This window comes from Sarcophilus harrisii, chromosome 3, assembly GCF_902635505.1.
Source record: "Sarcophilus harrisii chromosome 3, mSarHar1.11, whole genome shotgun sequence".
NCBI lineage: Eukaryota > Metazoa > Chordata > Mammalia > Dasyuromorphia > Dasyuridae > Sarcophilus > Sarcophilus harrisii.
In genome coordinates this window covers 42,109,878-42,123,555 of record NC_045428.1, presented here as the reverse complement: position 1 = coordinate 42,123,555, position 13,678 = coordinate 42,109,878, and positions in this window count along the sequence as shown.

The window sequence follows — 13,678 nt, the reverse complement described above, 5'->3', positions numbered from 1 at the left end:
ATCCAACTGTCTCATTTTATAGACGAGAAAAATCGAACCCCAGAGGAGTAGTGACTTGCCTCACATCACATAGCTTATACTGCATGCTAAAGGTGGAATCTGAAAGCAGATGTTCTAGGCTCCAAGTCCAACACTCAGTTGTCATTTTAGAAATGGGCAAAATGGCCAACATGATTCAAAAAGGTAAAGTGTGTTAAATTAATTAATTAAAAAAAGAAAAATGAGCAAAATGAATGAAACTCAGAGAGATTTAAATCTGCCCAAGGTGAAACAGATGACAACTCATCGATATCTCACCTTAAGGTGTGCTGAACACTTTACATATATTATCCCAGTTATTTAGTTTTTACAACAACCCTGTGAAATATATTATCCTCACTTTACCAATCAGGAAACTGAAGGTTAAATGATTTATCCAGGGTCATACAGCCATGTCAGACATTTGTCTGAGGAAAATTCAAACACAGGGCTTCCTGATTCTAAATGCACTACAAGACACTAATCTCAAGCAATAGGATCTTGTAAATTATAACTACCAGATTCTTATCCCTTAGAACACAAAGTAAAGTAAAGTAAATAACCTATCTTGCTATCCAGAGCTTAGCCGCTACAGGAAAATAACTTTTAAACAAGTTTTGTTACATGGCAGATCAAAATATGACAAAGAAATTGTACAGAACCACTAGGCATATAGATAGCTAGAGATTTGCTGGAATACACGGGAGCCACCTGACAGTGGCTGCTGGAGATCCAACCCAGACCCTCTGACTGGGAGGCCGTTGTGTTGTCTATCCTCCCTCCGCTTCCCTCTACCTCCGATTTATCTCATTCCCAGTCCACAAGCAACACCTGTGTCAGCAAAGGCTGCCCTGCAACTCCTTCAGACGCTATGATCCACAGCTGTGGAGGCTCTTGGAGAATTGACCTGTCCCTCAACAGAGATTCACTACTAATTTGTTGATCAATTCAGCAAGTGGAGAAAAGCTGGCTCTGCAATTCATTGTGCTATTGGGAGAGGGGGGTGTCCAAAAGGTATGAAGCTCATTAATACCTTGTTTTTATCCATAGAAAGATTAGTCTTATATTTGTGTGAGCAGAAAGAGCTAGGATATAGACAAAACTAAAGGAGGCAGTAACTAAGGTCAATTTAAATTTTCCAAAGACATTGTTTACTTAAAATATAGTCATTCCTACAGACTCTCCCCCGCCCCTTCTTGTTACTGGATCTGGAGCACTCAACTTCCTGTGATATGAAGTTGGCAACATTTGTATTCATATTTCTGAAACAGTATTTTAAGGGAGCTACTTAAATTTGCCCTTGTTTCATGATTTGAATTTAAGTATTTCCATCTTAAAATACTTTGTTTCAGAAAAATGAATCCAAATGTTGCCAATATTTTATTTATTTATTTTTTTAATAGCCTTTTATTTACAGGATATATACATGGGTAACTTTACAGCATTAACAATTGCCAAACCTCTTGTTCCAATTTTTCACCTCTTACCCCCCCACCCCCTCCCCTAGATGTGTTGCCAATATTTTATAGGCATTGGATGGTTTTTGGGAAACTGGTAGATGTTTTGAAAGACTCCAGTCTGCTTCCTTATATAAAAACCTAGCTTTAAAAAGTCATCGTTTCAGTGGTGAGATTGTACGGGATATCAAGACTATCCATCTGTCCAGTTCTGTGGTCAGGGTAAGCCTTTGCTCTCTAGCTATGCAATTAGACAGCCCATGGACAATTGACCAAACAATGTAATGTGAAGTCACCTTAGTAATCATTCTTTTGTTCAAAAATAACCACTTACGGTTTCTTTAGTCTAATAAAGATTTATTAGATGATCACACAAGAATATGTGGAATTAATCACCCCCTGACTCCTTTGCAATATTGTTCTTTTAGTACCTAGTAGGGTATCCAGTTCCTACCCTAGTAGCAGATTACCCTAGAAGTCTGCTTCCAACCAAGAAGAGGATAATTCTGAATTGATATCTTGACTAACAGAATATGCCACAAAACTAGTCACCATATTTTTCCCAACAGAATATGCTGACATCATTATGATAAATGTCATTTCTACATTCTGTTTCCAAAGGACATATGCAAAACCTACCACCCTTTACATCACTATCAATTTTATATTCAAGATAATATTATTTAGTATAGGACTTTGTATATATTTGAGTATTATCAATGACTGTGATATGAACAATAAATATACCTCCCATGAAATTTTATCTTATCAATCATACTTAACCTGTATGGATGAAACAACTCATGACTAATTATATTTTATTCAACAGCTTCCTTCAAATTTGAAATAACAAGTTTGACAAAATAGTCTTAATAGGACAAATTTGAGTTTAAATCTATTTCCTCCTCCTCCTCCTCCTCCTCCTCCTCCTCCTCCTCCTCCTCCTCCTCCTCCTCCTCCTCCTCCTCCTCCTGCTCCATCATCATTGGGTTTAAGTGACTTGCCCAGGGTCACACACCAACTAGCTTTTTCTAAAACTATAGGCACTTGAAGTACATTAAAGAGTAATTACAAAGCTCACAATAGCATTATCCCAAAAATCCAAGCTATATATCATGCAAAATATAGAGGAATCATGAGCAAAAGCATAGAAATGAGGAATGGGAATGAAAATATTTACAAATTTGAAATGTTTGGTGTAACTGAAGGATTTCATCAAGAAATGTGGGGCAAAATGATGCTGAAAAAAAGAGACTGAAGCCAAGTTGTTAAGGATATTTGGGGTTTGAACTGAAGTTAAATTATGGAGGTGTTCTCCTTTAACTCTTAACTTTTCTTTTAATTAATTTTTTTTTTCATATTCTTGAGTTCTTCCTGGTGGGATTGCCTATCTCTTCAACAAGAGATTATTTCTTTCCAATACCTAAACTCTCTTACTCCCCATACTTAAGAGGGCAAAATGTATCAGTAGTATCCATAAGACACTAATAGAAACGTTTGCTTTAACTCAGCTAATTAACCTTCCAAAGTTAAAGAGGAAATACTGTAAAGAGTTAGGAAAATATAGATTTATGCTGCTGTTCCCCGCTCCCTCAAACCTCCCAGAATTATGCAGGATTGTGCCTCAACAACAGAAAGGAAAAGAAAGACCACAAGATGCTGAAAAACAAAGGAAAATGGTCTATATTTAAGAATATTGGTTTTTTTTATTTCTTTAACTTGAAAGTTGGATTTCTTTTTCTGACAACAGCCTGTTTATATCTTTTGACCATTCATCAATTAGAAAATGGCTCATGGCTCATTAAAAATAAATTTAGCTCAGTTCTTTATATTTTTGAGAAATAAGATCTTTACAAGAGAAACATGCTGTAAATGTTTTCCTCAGTTCTTGCTTTTCTTCTAGTTTTGACTACATTGGGTTTCTTGATGCAAACCCTTTTTAATTTTATATAATCAAAATTTTCAATTTACTTCCTATGAACCTTTCTCTTGCTTGTTTGCTCATGAACTATTCCATTGTCTAGAGATCTGAGAGAAAATTTCTTTTATGTTCCTTAATTTGTCTATGATATCTTCCTTTAAGCCTAAATTATCTTCAGTTCATCTTGGCATACAATGCTGGTCTATGCCTAGTTTCTGCCAACCTACTTTCCATTTTTTTCCATCAGTTTTAATCAAATAGTGAGTTCCTGCCTCAAAGATGAAATTTTTGAGTTTATTAAACACTAGATTTCTATGCTCTATACTATTTATAAAATAAACTATTCCATTGGCCAACCACTCTATTCTTTATCCACTACCATATTATTACTGCTTTATAATATAGTTTGAGATCTGGTGCTGCTAGGCTGCCTTTTTTCATATTATTTAAAAATTGATTCCCTTGGTATTTTTTGATTTTTTTTTTCTTCTGATGAATTTTTTTATTCTTTTTTTCCTAGATCAATTAAGTAATTCCTTGGTAGTTTGTCTGATATGGCATTGAATAATAAGTAAATTAATTTAGGTAGCATTTTCATTTTTTTTCTTTGCTTTGACTCATTTTTTTTGTAGACTTCCTGAATTTCCCTAAGTAAACCATCAAATTTTCTGTTAAAAAGTGACATTTCCCTCCCCAAACCATTGCCTATGCTTATTTCTTCAATTTATTTTTCTTGTCTAATTGCTATAGATAACATTTGTATCACAACATTGAATAATGGTGTTAATGAACATCCTTGCTTCACTCCTGATCTTATTGTAAAAGCTTTTAGTTTATCCCCAATATAGATAATGCTTGCTCTTGGCTTAAGATAAATACTACTTATTATTTTAAAGGAAAGTTCCACTTATTCTTATAATTTTTGGTGTTTTTAATGGCAGTAGATGTATTTTGTCAAAAAGTTTTTCTGTATCGATATTACCATATGATTTTTTGTTGTTTTTATTGTTTATATTATTATATTTATATATTTATATTTATATTATTGTTTATATTGTTTTGTGGTCAATTATGCTTATGGTTTTCCTAAGATTGAACCAGTGACATGTTGCTACATTCTCTTTGCTTGTGTTTTATTTTAAAATCTTTGCATTAGTGTTCATTAGGGAGATTGAGCAACGGTTAGTTTGTTTGTTTTTTCTATTTTTAGTCTCTGCTTTAGGCATCAAAACCATATTCATGTCATAGAAGAAATTTGGTAAAATTCTTTACCTTCTTTTGTTCTCTAAATACTTTATATAGCATTAAAATTAATTGTTCTTTAAATGTTTGGTAGAATTCATTTCTAGATCCATATAGTCTTAGATTTTTTTTCTTAAGGGGCTAATTTATAGCTTAGCTCATTTTTTTTTAAAGATTTTTTAAGTATTCCATTTCATTTTCTGTTAACCTGGGCAGTTTACATTTTTGTAAATATTCACCATTTCATATAGATGATCAGTTTTACTGGAATATACTTGGATAAAATACCTACTTATACTTGTTTTAATTTCATCTTCACTAATTGGGTATTCACCTTTTTCATTTTTGGTGCTGGTTATTTCATTTTATACCTTTTTTTAAAAATCAAATTAGGCAATGGTTTGTCTATTTAATTGTTCCCCACCCCCAAAAAAATCAATTTTTAGTTTCGTTATAGTTCAATATATTCAATATATTTTCAATTTATCCTTTATTTTTTAGAATTTTTATTTTGGTGTTTAATTGGAGATTTTTAATCTGTAGTTTTTCTAATTCTTTTAATTGCATGCACAACTCATTTACCTGTTCTCTTTCTTTTGTTGATGTGTTTAGAGAGATAAAATTTCCCCTAAGTACTGCTTTTGGCTATGTTCTCAAAATTTTGATAAGTTGTTTCATTATTATCATTATCTTTGATGAAAATATTGATTGCTGCTATGATTTGTTCTTTGATCCACTTTTTCTTTAGGTGTAGATTATTTCATTTCCAATTAATTTTTATCTGTTTCAAAGGCCTTTATTGAGTGCAATTTTTATTGTATTATAATCTGAAAAGCCTACGTTTAATATTTCTTCTTTCCTGCATTTGTTTTTAAGGTTTTTATGCCCTAATACAGGGTCACAAAAAGTCAGTATTCTCCAGAAGTCTGTCATAGCTAAGTTTTCTAAAATTCTATTCATGTCTTTAGCTACTTTCTTTTATTTTATAGATTTATTTAGGTTCAAGAGAGGGAATGTTGATGTTTCCCATTATTATATAGTTCAACTGTCAATTCTCTCCTGAAACTCATTTAACTTTTTCTTTACAAACCTGTATGCTGTGCTATTTGGTACATATATGTTCAGTATGGATATTAATTCAATTTATGGTACCTTTTAGAAAAATGTAATTTTCAAAAAAATAAAAAAGAAAAAAAAAGAAAAATGTAATTTTCCTGATTATATCTTTTACTTTAGATCTTTAGATTTTTAGATCTATTTTTTGTTTTTCTGAGATGATGACTTTCTGCCTTTGTGTTTTTCACTTCAATGGAAGTATAATACTCTGCTCCAGCTCCTAATTTTAACTTCATAGGTGTCTTTCTATCCACACATGTCTCTTGCAAACAACCTATTTTTGGACTCTGTTCTAATTCATTTTGTTGTCTGCTTCTATTTGAGGGGGAGTTCATTCTATTCATATTCACAATTGACTGGTAACTAGAATTTCCCTCCATCCTATTTTCTTCTTTTTACCCTTCTCTTTTTTAACCTTGTCCCATCCTCAAAAGTCTGTTTTGTTTCTGACTACTGCCTCCCTTAATTTGACCTCCCTTTTATCCCCACTCCCTTTCTCTTAACCCTTTCCTTTTCTAATTCTCTATTGGATAAGTTGAATTTCTATACCCAACTATATATGTATACATAGTCTTTCTTCTTAGAACCATTTCAAATGAGAGTAAGGTTCAAATACTACCCACTTCCTTCCCCTTTATTTTCCCCCTCCATCTTATAAACCCTTCTTTATGCACTTCTTATACATAAGATAATTTCCCCCACTATTCTTCTCCCTTTTCTTGTCTTCTTGTCTGTCTGATTGTGACCTCTCTCTTGCTGGTTCTAATCCATGTCATGCTCACTAATTATGAATGTCCCCCAAGGGTCTATCCTGGGCTTATCCCACTGCGCTCTCATTTGATCTTATGGGAGTTATCATCTCTAAGAAGATACTTTCCAGGTCTCTCTGGAACTACAATTATGCCTCACCAACTGCCTTCAGGGCATCTCATATGTAATGTCAAAAACTGAACTTATTATCATTCTTTCCAATGGCCATCTCCACACATACTTCCTTAGTTCCCTATTATGGTCAAGGGCACTACCATCCATCCAGCCATCTAAGTTCACTACCTTTGTATCATCCTTAATTCCTCACATATCCAATGTGTTACCAAATCTTCTTATTTCTACCTTTACAAGTTGGATGGAAGATGTTCTACGTTCAAATCTGAGCTCAGGGGCAAGTCACTTTTCTCATCTATACAATGAGCTAGGAAAAAAAAAAAAGACAAACCACTCAGTATCTTTGTCAAGAAAAGCCCAAATGAAATCATGAAGAGTCAGGCAAAATTCAATAAAAAAAGAGAAAATGCCCACAAATGTCTTTAGGCAGTTCCTTCCCCTTTGGAATATCTCTAGTTTAGAACACGACAGAAAAGTAAATAAGGGAATTAACACTCAGAAAAAACTTATGGGGGCAAGAAAGACAGAGAAAAAGGGAGGGAGGGAATGTAGGTGGGAAGGAAGGAAAGGGGAGAGAGAGAGAGAGAAAGAGAGAGAGAGAGAGAGAGAGAGAGAGAGAGAGAGAGAGAGAGAGAGAGAGAGAGGAAGAGGAACAAACAGAAGAAGAAGAAGAAGAAGAAGAAATATATCAACTGTCAAACTTAGGGATAGATGAACCATTTATGAATAAATAAGAAATAGGAAGCAATGAGAGGTATGGATAATTTTGAGTACATTAAATTAAAAAGGTTTTGCTAAAATAAAATAAATGTAGCCAAGATTACAAGCAAAGCAGAACATTGGAGAGGGATGAGGGGGAATTTATAAACAGTTTCTTTGATAAAGGTTTCATATCTCAAATATATAGGGAATTTTGTCAAATACATAAAAATATAAGTCATTTCTCAATTGACAAATGGTCAAAGGACATGAATAAATAGTTTATCAATGAAGAAATTAAAACTATATGTGGTCATATAAAAACTTCTCTAAAACTGCTCTAACAGCAGTAATGAACTGAACCAGCTACGCCCAGAGAAAGAACTCTGGGTGATGACTAAAAACCATTACATTGAATTCCCAATCCCTATATTTATGCCCACCTGCATTTTTGATTTCCTTCACAAGCTAATTGTACAATATTTCAGAGTCTGATTCTTTTTGTACAGCAAAACAACAGTTTGGTCATGTATACTTATTGTGTACCTAATTTATATTTTAATATATTTAACATCTACTGGTCATCCTGCCATCTGGGGGAGGGGGTGGGGGGCAAGAGGTGAAAAATTGGAACAAGAGGTTTGGCAATTGTTAATGCTGTAAAGTTACCCATGCATATAACCTGTAAATAAAAGGCTATTAAATAAAAAAAAAAAAATTCAGTATAAAAAATAAATAAAACTGCTCTAACAATTAAAGAAATGCAAATTATAACAACTTTGATATATCATCTCATACCTATCAGACTAGATAAAATGATAGAAGGGGAAAATTACAAATATTGTAGGGGATGTAGAAAAACTAGGATATGCTATGAACTGATCCATATTTTGAAGAGCAATCTAGAATTATGCCCAAAGAATTATAAAACTGTGTATACCTTTTGATGCAACAATCCCATAATAAGTCTGTTTTTCAAAGTGGTCAGGGAAAAAGGAAAAAAAAAAAACCTTTCTAAAATATTTATAGCAGCTCTCTGTGATAGCAAAGAACTGGAAATTGAAGGAATGCCCATCAATTGGGGAATGGATAAAAATATTTGATCTATAATTGTGATGAAATTCTATTGGTTGATTTTAGGAAAACATGGAAAGGCTTGTATGAAATATTGAGCAGTGTCAAGAAAATGTGGTACACAGTAACAGCAATATTGTTTAAGTTATTTTGAGTATTATAAATGCTCAACTCAACTACAAAGGACCTGTGAAGGAAGATGATATTTACCTCCAGAGAAAGAACTGATAAATAAAAGTATGTAGAATATGATTTGATGCTATCTCTCTCCAGATAAAGAACTTACAGACAGATGTGTGTGTGTGTGTGTGTGTGTGTGTGTGTGTGTGTGTGTGTAAGGGTGGCCTTCTTTGGTGTGGGGTGGGGAGGGAGAAAAAGAAAACAAAAGGTGCACAACAGAGAACCAAAGAAAACTCAGAAAGATGGAAGGATGGAAGCACAGAAAAGCAGGGTGGTTTTGAAAACAATGTATAATATTTATTTCATATGTATAGAAGGATTGCACATGTTTAACATATTGAATTACTTGCTGTCCAGGGGAGGGGGCACAGGAAAGGGAAGGAAAAAAATGTGGAACACAGGATTTTGTAGGGGTGAATATTGAGAATTTTCTGTGTATATGTTTTGATAATAAACAGCTTTAATAAAAAAAAAAAACTTATTAAATACTTTTTAAAAGGAGGAGAGGTAGAGCCAAGATGGCAGAATAGAGGCAGAAACTTGCCCAATCTCTCCCCCAAACTACTATTTTTATTTTAAAAAGGACACAGTATGAAATGGTGATTCATCGTCTCATTTTGAATTCTCTTCTTATAATGTGCTGTGAACATGGGGAGAAATGTAAAGTCCTAAGGAGTTCTCTCCACCAAGGCAATGTCTTTTTTGAGATTCAGCATGCTACAGAGAACTACCCTTCCTGTCTCTAGTCTTGATGAGAGGTTACATATATACCAAAAGTTTTGGTGAGGGAGGAGATGTAAAGAACACCTATTTCTAAAACTGCTGCTGTTTTTAAAAGTCATTAATGGAGGTTTTTTTGGGGGGAGGGGATATTAAAAAGGAAGTAGAGTGTAGTGTGGAATATTTCATAATATATCAGACCTAGTGGTTTTCTAGGAAGTTTCATTTTCTCATTTTTCTTGGTTGAACATATACACCTCTCAGCTGAGGTCACCCAATTAGAAGAAAGAATGAAGATAAACTATAGCATTTGATTACAACAGTGGTAATGGGATCCATTCAAACTATTGTTGCTAAGAAAGAAAAAAAGAGGGAGGTGAAAACCGATAAAGAAAAAATGTCAACTCCAAGTCCCCATTCCCCAGAGTTCTTTATCTGGTAGAAAGCAATCGCCATGAAGAAGTTAAAGGAGGCTAGAAGCCAATCATCCCAGAAACACTTGATCTCTTTGTCAACCAGACACTTGGTAACCAAGGGCAATCCAGATTTAGAATAGAAATTTGTTTGTAGAATCTTACTGAGAAAGAAATGGGTGGGAGTTTATATGCAAAAGATATAATAAGGAATGGTAGAACAATGAAGCAACAGAAAGTTGGTGTGATATATATAATTAGACCCCACCTTGAGAGGAAGCTTTATAGATGAAGATGGAAGAAGGAAAAGAAAACTCAAACTAAATCAGTCCTGTCAGTATTACTATTTAAAAAACAAACGTTTTCCTTCATCATCAATATCTACAGAACCATCATGTTTGTGTTCTAACCCCTCAGTCCCTGATGTGCTTGTTGATAGGAATTACTTCCCATGACCTATTGCTCCATCCCACTTCAGCTGCGCATAGCCTTGATCTTGCCAATATCCACAAGTACTCCACTTCCATTTTCATGAACTCTGAAAACCCTTTAATAATTACCTGCTGTCTTTCTATTTCCCCTTCTGCATTGCATACCCTAACCCTGTTCTTTATCTTCATTATGACATTCAGTCTCTCTACCTTTCAATTCTTTCCCAAGCAGTGTACTGGAAATTTTCTTCTCTTCCCCATCTTGAGCCCTTAGCGAACCAACTCAATCACTGTCCTATTCTCTCATCTACTTCTTTTTAATCTAGTTGTGACTATTTCTGAGTGGTTTAAACTGACTCTTCTTCATCCTTCTCTTCTCCTACTCTTTTTTTCTTTCTTTTCTTCCTTTCTTCCTTCCTTCCTTCTTCCCTCCTCTCTCTCTTTCTTTCAGTTTCTGTCTCTCTCTGTGTGTCTGTGTCTTTCTCTCTCTCTCTCTCTCTCTCTCTCTCTCTCTCTCTCTCTCTCACTTTTCTTTCTTTCTTCCTTTGCCTTTCCACTAAAACTCCCTCCCTCTTCATCTGCATTTTATGGCTTCCCTGGCTTTCTTTCAAGGCTCAGCTAAAGTAATATGTTCTACAAGAATCCTTTCTCATTGCTCCTTAATCTTTGTGCCCTTCCTCTGAAATTATTGCCAATTTATTCTGTATAGGTCGTGTTTGGATACTGTTATTTTCATGTTTTTTTCCCAATTAGACTGTGAGGTCTGTGAGGTACTCTTCCTCTTTTTCTTTCTGAAGTGCTTAGTACTGTGCCTGGCATATGGTAATTGCTTAGTAAATATTTGTTGTCTTGACTTAATTATTTTGTCATGAATTAAATAGCCTTTTGTGGGCTAGCCTGGGAAATTTAACCATCATTGGTTTAATCCATTTATAACTTCCTTTGAATATCATAATGATGTAAACTAAGATCTTTTGGGGAAAATGATGGGGGTGAACCCTGAAATGTTCCCCTTCTCAGGGGAAGTTCTTGGGTCTCAAACTCTCCTCTGGGAGAGGTTCACCCTCAGGGAATGCAGTTAAGTGGTCTCATTCAATTGGAATTAGTGGCCAGGGATATTGTTGCATCCTCTATTGAGTTGAAGATTAGTCCGGAACCACCCCCAAAAGCCCAAACTCCTAGTTAAATGATTTTATTCAATTGAAGATCTCAATCTGATTGTCAGCTCAAACTGCTCCCCAGGCCCCTGGCCAAGATTTACCCATTTAATCAAGGATTCGTCAAACTATCTTTGCAGAAGTCTGAAACCGGATGATGCTTGCCAAGGACTGTCCTGCCAGAACTTTTTGCCCATTGGTGAAGATATTTTCTTCTCAGTGTTAACCTTTTCTCTCTTCCTAATAGGACCTTTTTGCCCACTAAGAAGTCTCTCTTCCTAGCAAGCTGGCTTCTCAGGGCCAACAAATCCCTTTCTGCCACACAGATTTTGGGTTTTCCAATTCTAATAGGCCCTGCACCCACGAGCAGAGGGGATTTCCCACCCCAATTCTCACACCTCATCATGTGAACCTTATCAATTGGAAGGAGATCACTGGTGACCACAAAGTATCTTTTAGTGGACTGTGGGGAGGTAGACTCCAGCTTATAGAAGGTTGCACAGAGTATAAATAGCAAAGAAGGCCACTTGGCTTTGAAAGGAAAGAGAGAAGGGCTCATATTTTATCCGGATCACTGGGTAATTTGCAGGTCCCAGGAATTTCCAATTCCCTCCTTTGTCCTTTGTACACCACTCTTTGGTGCCCTCTTCTGGTCATGTGAGGACTGTGGTTTTGATAAAATTAATTAACCCTTACTGTTCAATTGCTGCATCATGTCTGATTCTTTGTGGCCCTTTGGGGGGTTTCTTTGCAAAGACACCGGGGCGCTTTCTCATTTCCTTCTCCGGCTCCTTCTCCAGACAAGGCAAACAAGGAAGTGATTTGTCCAGGATCCTATGAGCGCCTGAGGAAGATGAGGCAGTTAGGGGGCAGGGGCTGGGGTGAGGAAGCTTCATTTTTCCAGGTTCAGGTCCGGCCTCACACTTACCAACTGGCTGTCCAAGTCCCATCCACTCGCCTTGACTGGCGCCCTTTGGAATTAGGCTCCCCTGAATGTTGAGGGTCAGGAACTGTTTCTTCAAAACAGAGAAGTGGGGACCTGAGCCATTCTCCGTTTGGTGCATTGGTGGCGGGCCTTCCAAGGTCCCCACTGGGGTTTGACCACAGTTGCCTTGGGATTTTCTTGGAGCCGTCCTCCAGGGACGCTGCTGGCTGTGATCACACTGGCTGCTTTCCTCTCCATGGGTGCTGATGCCGGCTCTCCTGGCTGCCCTCCCTTCCTAAAGCCCAGGGGCTCCTGGCTGGTGTTTCTGTGCAGTTATGCCATACTACTGTAGTGGCTTATTGGACTTCTCAGTCACTGTCTGGGATGAGATTTAGAATTTTACAGGATTAGGGCTGTGGGCTATGGGCTGCCTGCCTCCATTCAGGGGCTGTCTTGTCTGAAAAGCTCCTTGGGTGGAATTTCAACAACAAAAACTAGTGAGTAAAATAAACATAATAACAGAGATAAGGAATAAATTCTGTTGATATGAACTGAGCTTTGTGTGGAACCAAAAAGCCAATGCCATCTTGGGTCTTATTGAGGGTTATAACTCCCAGGAATCAAGAGACAAACACCTGCCCTGGTAACACCAGTCTGGGGCATTGTATTCAGTTCTGGGCACCAGAGTGTAGGACGGGCATCGATCACATGGACTGTTCAGAGGAGAACAACCGGAGCCATGAAGGTCCTTGAGTACACAGTATGTGTGGATTGCCTGAAGGATCCACACTCTCGCTGTTCCTTGCACCTGACAATTTATTTCTGTACTGTGCGTTTTCACTAACTCTTTTCCCTGCCTAGAATGCTCTCTTCCCCCATCCCTTTGTTTCCCTAGCTTTCTCCAAGATTTTGCTTACAGCCCACTTTGGGGGTCTCCTGTCTCTACCCCCAGAGCCTTTTCTCTGAAATTAGTTCCCACTTACCATTTTAGATTGTGCTTTAGGCATCAGCTGGATGCTTTTTATGGTCCGGGCAGGGATGTGCTGGAAGCAGCTCAAAAAAGTCCATGAGCCAATTGTAAAATTTTCATTGTGAATAATTACACTCCAGAAATTGGCAAATGTACAAATCAGGGCTTGATTTATCATTCTGTCAAGTACCTAGACTTAAAAAAGTAATGCAGAAAAGCACATTAAACTTCTCCCTCAGAGAACAGGTTGTTGAACGTTTAAGAAGCAACCTTTGGGGCCAGACTCCTCACCATAGCTGGTTTTCAGCTCTCTCTCCAACTAGCTAATCTCTATGATTCAGAGAACTAATGTTCATATGACTTCTGTTCTTTCCCAGGAAACTCACAGCTTCTTTCTTTCTTTAGAGTTAGAACAATAACAACAAAGTAAAGAAAGACAAACCTTGATAAACTCCCTGAGACTCTTCAAA